The sequence below is a fragment of the Phyllobates terribilis genome, unplaced genomic scaffold (genome assembly GCF_046119375.1).
Source record: "Phyllobates terribilis strain yellow unplaced genomic scaffold, ASM4611937v1 Scaffold_4__5_contigs__length_816908805, whole genome shotgun sequence".
NCBI classification, from domain to species: Eukaryota; Metazoa; Chordata; class Amphibia; order Anura; family Dendrobatidae; genus Phyllobates; species Phyllobates terribilis.
The window spans coordinates 796177339-796186983 of NW_027362764.1; positions in this window are offsets into that span (position 1 = coordinate 796177339).

The following is a 9645-nucleotide window of genomic DNA, read 5'->3' on the forward strand; positions in this document are numbered from 1 at the left end:
ATGGAGATCTTCATTATTCCTGCAGAGATCCATCCCCTGCCCCTCCCCCCACCCCGCTGTACACTCAAACTGCGTATTAACATTAATTTTCATCATTACTGAGAAAAAATCCAGTTATGATTTTGGAGCACGAACACTTATCGAACATAACCTCGAACAGCCGAATTTTTCTCAAATCGTTCGTGTTCGCCGAATGGCTCCAACACCGCCCAAAACAGCTCGAATTTGAGATTGGCGAACAGTTCGAGTCGAACAACGCTGATCTCTAAATATGACGGGTGCACATCCTCCAGGCATAGACCAAATCATGTACAACCCCTGGCAAAAATTATGGAATCACTGGGCTCGGAGGATGTTCATTCAGTTGTTTAATGTTGTTGAAAAAAAGTAGATCACAGACAAGGCACAAAACTAGAGTCATTTCAAATGGCAACTTTAGGGCTTTAAGAAACACTAAAAGAAATCAAGATTAAAAATGTAGTACTCAGTAAGGGTAATTTTTTTCAGACCAAGCAGAGAGAAAAAATTATGGAATCACTCAATTCTGAGGAAAAAATTATGGAATCATGAAAAACTAACACACAAAAAATACTCCAATACATCACTAGTATTTTGTTGCACCACCTCTGGCTTTAATAACAGCTTGCAGTCTCTGAGGCATGAACTTAATGAGTGACAAACAGTACTCTTCATCAATCTGGCTCCAACTTTCTCTGATTGCTGTTGCCAGATCAGCTTTGCAGGTTGGAGCCTTGTCATGGACCATTTTCTTGAAGTTCAACCAAAGATTTTCAATTGGATTGAGATCCAGACTATTTGCAGGCCATGGCATTGACCTTATGTGTCTTCTTTCAAGGAATGTTTTCACAGGTTTTGCTCTATGACAGGAAGCATTATCATCTTGAAAAATGATGTCATCATCCTCAAACATCCTTTCAATTGATGGGATAAGAAAACTGTCCAAAATATCAATGTAAACTTGGGCATTTACTGAAGATGTAATGACAGCCATCTCCCCAGTGACTTTACCAGACATGCAGCCCCATATCATCAATGACTGTGGAAATTTGCATGTTCTCTTCATGCAGTCATCTTTAGAAATCTCATTGGAAAGGCACCAAACAAAAGTTCCAGCATCATCACCTTGCCCAATGCAGATTCGCGATTCATCACTGAATATGACTTTCATCCAGTCATCCACAGTCCACGATTGCTTTTCCTTAGTCCATTGTAACCTTGTTTTTTTTCTGTTTAGGTGTTAATGATGGCTTATGTTTAGCTTTTCTGTATGTAAATCCCATTTCCTTTAAGTGGTTTCTTACGGTTCGGTCACAGATATTGACTTCAGTTTCCTCCCATTCGTTCCTCATTTGCTTTGTTGTGCATTTCCTGTTTGGAGACATATTGCTTTACGTTTCTGGTCTTTGATGTCTTCCTTGGTCTACCAGTATGTTTGCCTTTAACAACCTTCCCATGTTCTTTGTATTTGGTCCAGATTTTAGACACTGCTGACTGTGAACAACCAACATCTTTTGCAACATTGCGTGATGATTTACCTTCTGTTAAGAGTTTGATAATCCTCTCCTTTGTTTCAATTGACATCTCTCGTGTTGGAGCCATTATTCATGTCAGTCCACTTGGTGCAACAGCTCTCCAAGGTGTGATCACTCCTTTTTAGATGCAGACTAATGAGCATATCTATTTTGATGCAGGTATTAGTTTTGGAAATGAAAATTTACAGGGTGATTCCATATTTTTTTCCTCAGAATTGAGTGATTCCATAATTTTTTCCCTCTGCTTGGTCTGAAAAAAATAACCCTTACTGAGTACCACATTTTTAATCTGGATTTCATTTAGTGTTTCGTAAAGCCCTAATGTGTGCCATTTGAAAAGACTTTAGTTTTGTGCCATGTCTGTGATCTGCTTTTTTTCAACAACATTAAACAGCTGAAAGAACATCCTCCGAGTCCGGTGATTCCATAATTTTTTAAGTTTTATATAACGTTCAAAAATGAAGACAGAACTCCTTTTTAAAAAAAATCCAGTGTTTTATTCACTCATAAGAGCTAAGGCGACATTTTGTCTCTGTGTTTGAGCCTTTCTCAAGCTTGAGAAAACATCTCCTTAACTCTTATGAGTGAATAAAACACTGGACTTTTTTAAAAAAGGAGTGCTGTCTTCATTTTTGAACGTTAGCTATCTATCTATCTTTCTATCTATCTATCTATCTATCTATGCAAGTACAGGAACGGACCAATATCTCTAGGCTATTAATATCACGTGATAGCTGTTTACTTATCCTTTACCGGATATTATAGGAGAGACCCCCTATATTCACTAACTAGCAAAGGCTAAAAACACAGCTGTTTGATTAGCGTTTACTGGCTACAGGTGGACCCCAGAAAAAAATGACTTTGAGTCCCCTTATAAATTCTAACCAGCAAAGGCAAAACAGATAGCTGTGGGCTGATATTATTAGCCAGGAAAGGGGCCATGGATATTGACCCCCTCCGAAGCTAATAATATCAGCCCTCAGAGACCCCAGAAATATCGCATCAATAAGATGTGCCAAATCTGACGCTTAGCCTTGGCTCTTTCCCACTTTCCCTGGTGCAGTGGCAAGTGTGATAATGGGTTGGGGTTCATATCAGCCTTGTATTAGCAGCTGAAATGAAGCCAAGGGGTTTGTAATGGAAAGGCGCCTATAAGATGCTCCCATTACTAAACCCATAGTAAACGTTTTTTTAAATAAACAAAGAGCAAGAATAAAAAGCCTTTATTTTAAATAAAAGTCCACATCACTTTTTTACACATTTAATTAAAACTAAAAAACACAGTTAATACTCATGTAATGCTCAATCCGCTGAAGCCATTGTCACCTATAAAATCTCAAAAATAAAAAAACAACCATATCCCTCACTTGTCCAATGTGATGAAATAATCCAGAGTGTCCCATGAAGATCTTGGTCAGTTTTAGAGCAGTCATATCAGCAATCACTACTGTGACTGTACTAGAGGACAGCAGGCTATACATTGACACAGAGTGTAATCATTCCTGTGTCAGAGTATAGCACTGATCTGCAGTGAGAGAAGTCACTGGAGTTCAAACAGCTGATGAACCCCGGTGACCTCACTTATGATACCACCACTGCGTGAGAATTTTGTCACACAACGGTGTTGAAGTAAGTGAGGTCACCGAAGCTCATCAGCTGATTGAACTCCAGTGATTTTTCTCACAGCAGCTCAGTGCTATACACTGACGGGAGCGATTGCGCTCCTGTCATTGTGTAGCCTGCTGCTAGGTGATCCAATTGCCATGGGAAACTCGGGATTACAGCGGATAGGTGAGTATATGGTGAGTTAGTATTTTTTATTTTTCACAGGTGACTTGAGCATCGGAGATTAAGTGTTAGGTGAGTATTATGGTGTTTTTTTTATTTTCTGCTTTTTTACAGGGGACAATGGCTTCAGGGATTAGGTGTAGGTGAGTATAACTGTGCTTTTTTATTTTTATATGCATATTTATTTCTTAATTTTAACTTTTTCTTTTTACTTGGAGCACAGGTGCCGGCTGATGAGAAACTATTCCTCCCATCAGCGGTGCCTGCGCTTGCTGTTTAAATGACAGCAGACATCACCTGATGGGGTATTGTTCTCATCAGTCGATGCCTGTGACCCTAGGTAAGCTTTTTACCCAGAGTCACAGTCATAGCTGCAGGATCACGCTGACATCTGACAGCGTGATTCCGCAGCGCTCTGATCAGTGGTAACGACTCCATGTTTCCCGCATTGTCATGCATTTGACAGGGCGGGAAACCACAGATGTTCGGGCCCTCCATTCATATGAATGGGGTCCAAGTTTGGGTTTGGCTACTGTTCTGGTACCCGAAACCGAACTTTAAATAAATGTTCGGCCGAACTTGTCAGACCTGAACATTCAGGGGTCCACCCATTTCTAGTAGGTACATGAACAGAAAGAAAGATGAAACAAAAGCCAGCAATATTGTTGTGGCTGTGCGGTTGGTTCACTGGACTAGTAAAACAGGAATGCAAAAAGAAAGGAAAGTGTATTTTATTTCAAGAATTAAACAAAAAAAAAGACAAACACCAGCAACCGATTCTTTACCAAAAAGAGTTAAGAAGAAAATCTAGGTAGATTACATCCCAAAAGCAAATACATGCAACAGGCTGTTGTATTTGTGTAGTGCGTACAGATGTAATAATGGCTATTGCTAGTGTGCAAAATATCAAAATATTTAAACATTTTTTTAAAACACGCACACCTTAGTTGCATTGATATTTCTCGAATATTTGAAAAAAGGACCTTTTACAAAAGTTGTAAAAAATATATCACAGTTAGTATGATACACAGGGAGAGACCTGTCAATTAACTGGAACAAGGCGGGGAGAAGCCAGATAAAGTCCCTGTGATTGTTTATTATGAAATGCTGCAGTGTGTCAGCATAAAACATACCGGGCTACAATCGCACAGCCAGGCTCTGCTTCTTGCTGCTCATGGTCGATGCATCTAATGATGGGTTAGGTTTAATTATGTAATTCACTGGCCCCGGTGCTGCTCCAATAAGAAGCAGCAGTGAGGGTGGATAGGTGAAGTTTGTGCCCCTAAATAAATTGGCCACTGTCTATATTTTAATCTATCCCCATGGGATCTTATTGGAATTGTCTTGTGAGTCTGGATCCGTGATGACTTCTCATTATTTTGATCACATGTGAAGGAACAATAAACTGTAATAAATGTATTGATCAAACATCACACAGTCATCACATGTACGGTAAGAATACAGACTTACACAACACATACTTCTCATGCCTCCAGTCACCGGGGTCACAATGTGCCACACATCACCCCATGAATGTGTGCAGACTCTGGCTGCAGCAGTGATGACTAGTGATGAGCAAACGCGCTCGCCACTGCTCGGTACTAGACCGAGCATCATGGTGCTCGACAAGTTCGGCACTCAGCGAGTATTTCTGGGTTGCTCGGTTGGAGCTCGGGTCTCCTCCCTGCATGTTTGACGCTCTTTAGAGAGCCAATGAACATGCAGGGATTGCCTTCCATGCACTGTAATGCCGTAGCCATGTTGGTTGTGGCATTACAGTGATTGGCTGGCCTTACAGCATCATCACTCATCAGGTCTATATCAGACCTGGCGCCGCCATGCTCACCACAGTCACTCCGGATCAGACAGTGTAGGGAGAGGTGCTGCTGAGCTAGGGAGAGATTTGATCGTGTATTAGGTAGTGTAGGGAGAAAAACCATACATTACACATATCCATCTTAACAAACAGTCTTTCTGAGGACTAATCCATCTGCAGAGATATCAGGCAGGCAGGGTATATAGGCAGGCAGGCAGTGTATATAGCAGACTGCAGTGCATATAGCACAAGAGGCTCCATTCCAGTTCTGCCTTCTGCTGCTGTTAGATATTTATATACAAAGGCCCAGGTCTCAGGGGCCAGGAATACTTTTCTTTGGATCTTAATCCTCATTATTTGCTTAAAAAGCAATCCAGAGAACACCGTTTTTCTGCACCATTTGCTTGTTGGCACTGCAGAATACAGCCAGGTCCTTTCTATATTACAGCGCTAAAAATCCAGCCATTTAAAACTGAGTTTTCTCCGTCACACGGATCGCATATACATTGTCAGAAAATACTGCCATTTCTGGCCTCCATTACATTTTTTTTTCACTGTGTAAGCAAAGTTTTTGACACTGGTTTGCTGTTGAAACTAGTTACCTACAGGCCAGGAATTTAAAACTCTGTTTTCTCCGTCACACGGATCACATATAAGTTCGCTCCAAACTCAGTCATTTGTAGTGAGCGTGGAAGATATTGTCCTCCATTTAAAATGGGCAAGGCACGTGGCAAGAGATGGGGAACTGGACGTGATGGTAATGGTGCATGCAGAGGCCGAGGACAAGGCCGTGGGCAAGCTGAAATTGTGGCACAACAAACATCCACATCTTCTCGCCTGACCTTTCTGTCCCAATTTTTAGGGGACCACAGCACACCACTATTGAACACAGAGCAGTGTCAAAAGGTGGTTGGTTGGATAGCAGATAATGCTTCTAGTCACTTAGCCACCACCACCACCACCACCTTGTCTTCCACACGGTCAAGTCTCAGTAGCCGTGAGTCTGGACCGCATATTCCTCACCCTGATCCTCCTTCCTTCCACCATGTCGAGTACCCAGAGACAACTGATCCCACACTTGGACACTCTGAAGAGCTGTTCACTTTTCCATTTATTGATTCGGGCCTGACAATGATGAGACACAATTGCCAGAAAGTCAGAAGGAGGACCAGGGTGCGGAAGTGGAAGACGAGGTGGTGGATGATATAGTAACTGACCCACCTGGCAGGAGGACATGCAGAGTGAGGACAGCAGCACACAGGGGGAGGGAGGTATAGCACTCCAACAGGCAGGAAGGAGCAGTGTGGTGGCCGCAGACAGAAGGCAGGTAACCATTGCCCGTAACACCAACACGAAGGAAGTTGCCAGTATAACCCCAAGAAGGCCATTTGCACCACCTGCCAGGCCAGCATCAGCAGGGGTGGCAAAAGGACCAGCCTGACCACCACCAGCATGATAAGGCACATGGCAGCAAAGCACCTGACTTTGTGGGCCGAACCCCAGGGTCCAGGAACAGTGTCTGCGGGTGGCAACATTGCTTCTTCCGCTGTTGTGCATGCAAGCCAATCCCCTGTCCATGGTGCATGCGAAGACGCCTCCTGCCCTGCCCCTGTCATTGCACACTCTCAAGAAGCAGCATAAGGAAGCACGACCATGTCCTTGTCCCAGCGCAGCGTTCAGTTGTCCATACCCTAGTCCTTGGAACGCAAGCGCAAATATGCAGCCAACGCCCCACAGGCCACACTACTAGATCCTCACATTTCACGACTGCTTGCACTTGAAATGTTGCCTTTTAGGCTCGTGGAGATGGAAGCATTCCGCAACCTGATGGCGGTGGCCGTCCCTCCGTACTCGGTCCCCAGCCGTCACTATTTCTCCCAGTGTGCCGTCCCCGCATTAAACAAGCACGTGTCCCAAAACATTAGCAGTGCTCTCAGCAACGCAGTAAAGTCCATCTAACCACGGACACAAGGACAAGTGCTTGTGGGCAGGGACGGTACATCTCGCTGACAGCACACTGGGTTAACATAGTGGAAGCCGGGACCCAGTCGGACCTTGGGACGGAACACGTCCTCCCGATGCCAAGGATTGCGGGCCCTAGGTCAATCAGAGTTGCCCCCACGGTCTACAGCTCCTGCAACTCATCCTCCTCAGCCTCCTCCTCCTCTTCAGCCTCCATCTCCGAAATGACCACATCAGTCACAAGCTGTAAACACTGCAGCACTGCCTCATCCAAGCACCAACAGGCTGTGCTGAAGCTATTATGCTTAGGTGAAAAACCACACAATGCTGAAGAGTTGTGGACAGCTCTGAAAGAGAAGGCCGATCTGTGGCTCACACTGCTGAACCTACAGCCAGGCATGGTCGTGTGTGGCAATGGCTGGAACCTGGTGGCAGCTCTGAGGCAAGGCGAGCTCACACACGTATCATGACAGGCCCATGTGCTTAACCTCGTGGTTCAGCGGTTTCTCAAATCCTACCCGGAGCTGCCGGATCTGCTTGTTAAAGTACACCGCCTGTGTGGCCATTTTAGAAAGTCAGCTACCACTTCCACCGCCCTTGCAGTGTTTCAGCAGCATTTGCAGTTTCCGGCTCACAGACTGGTGTGTGATGTCCCCATGCGTTGGAACTCTACACTTCAGATGTTGGGAAGGATTTGTGAGCAGAAGAGGGCAGTTGTTGAGTACCAGCATCAACAAGGCCATTAGTATTCAGTTCAGACTCCAAACATGAGACCTCAGGAGAGGACATGGATGTCAGACATATACAGTACAGACCAAAAGTTTGGACACACCTTCTCATTTAAAGGTTTTTATGTATTTTCATGACTATGAAAATTGTACATTCACACTGAAGACATCAAAACTATGAATTACCACATGTGGGATTATATACTTAACAAAAAAGTGTGAAACAACTGAAAATATGTCTTAAATTCTAGCTTCTTCAAAGTAGCCACCTTTTGCTTTGATGACTGCTTTGCACACTCTTGGCATTCTCTTGATGAGCTTCAAGAGGTAGTCACCGGAAATGGTTTTCACTTCACAGGTGTGCCCTGTCAGGTTTAATAAGTGGGATTTCTTGCCTTATAAATGGGGTTGGGACCATCACTTGTGTTGTGCAGAAGTCTAGTGGATACACAGCTGATAGCCCTACTGAATAGACTGTTAGAATTTGTATTTTGGCAAGAAAAAAGCAGCTAAGTAAAGAAAAACGAGTGGTCATCATTACTTTAAGAAATGAAGATCAGTCAGTGCGAAAAATTGGGAAAACTTTGTAAAAGTCCCCAAGTGCAGTTGCAAAAACCATCAAGCGCTACAAAGAAACTGGCTTACATGAGGACCGCCCCAGGAAAGGAAGACCAAGAGTCACCTCTGCTTCTGAGGATAAGTTTATCTGAGTCACCAGCCTCAGAAATCGCAGGCTAACAGCAGCTCAGATTAGAGACCAGGTCAATGCCACACAGAGTTCTAGCAGCAGACACATCTCTTCAACAACTGTTAAGAGGAGACTTTGAGTAACAGGCCTTCATGGTAAAATAGCTACTAGGAAACCACTGCTAAGGACAGGCAACAAGCAGAAGATACTTGTTTGGGCTAAAGAACACAAGGAATGGACATTAGACCAGTGGAAATCTGTGCTTTGGTCTGATGAGTCCAAATTTGAGATCTTTGGTTCCAACCACCGTGTCTTTGTGCGATGCAGAAAAGGTGAACGGATGGACTCTACATGCCTGGTTCCCACAGTGAAACATGGAGGAGGAGGTGTGGTGGTGTGGCGGTGCTTTGCTGGTGACACTGTTGGGGATTTATTTAAAATTGAAGGCATACTGAACCAGCATGGCTACCACAGCATCTTGCAGCGGCATGCTATTCCATCCGGTTTGCGTTTAGTTGGATCATCATTTATTTTTCAACAGGACGATGACCCCAAACACACCTCCAGGCTGTGAAAGGGCTATTTGACCAAGAAGGAGAGTGATGGAGTGCTACGCCAGATGACTTGGCCTCCACAGTCACCAGACCTGAACCCAATCAAGATCGTTTGGGGTGAGCTGGACCGCAGAGTGAAGGCAAAAAGGGCCAACAAGTGCTAAGCATCTCGGGGAACTCCTTCAAGATTGTTGGAAGACCATTTCCGGTGACTACCTCTGGAAGATCATCAAGAGAATGCCAAGAGTGTGCAAAGCAGTCATCAAAGCAAAAGGTGGCTACTTTGAAGAACCTAGAATATAAGACATATTTTCAATTGTTTCACACTTTTTTGTTAAGTATATAATTCCACATGTGTTAATTCATAGTTTTGATGCCTTCAGTGTGAATGTACAATTTTCATAGTCATGAAAATACAGAAAAATCTTTAAATGAGAAGGTGTGTCCAAACTTTTGGTCTGTACTGTTTACCGTCCTCCAAAACTTTGAGGACTCCACGAAGATGGTGAGCGGCGATGACGCCATAATTAGCATCACCATCTCGCTTCTCTGTCTT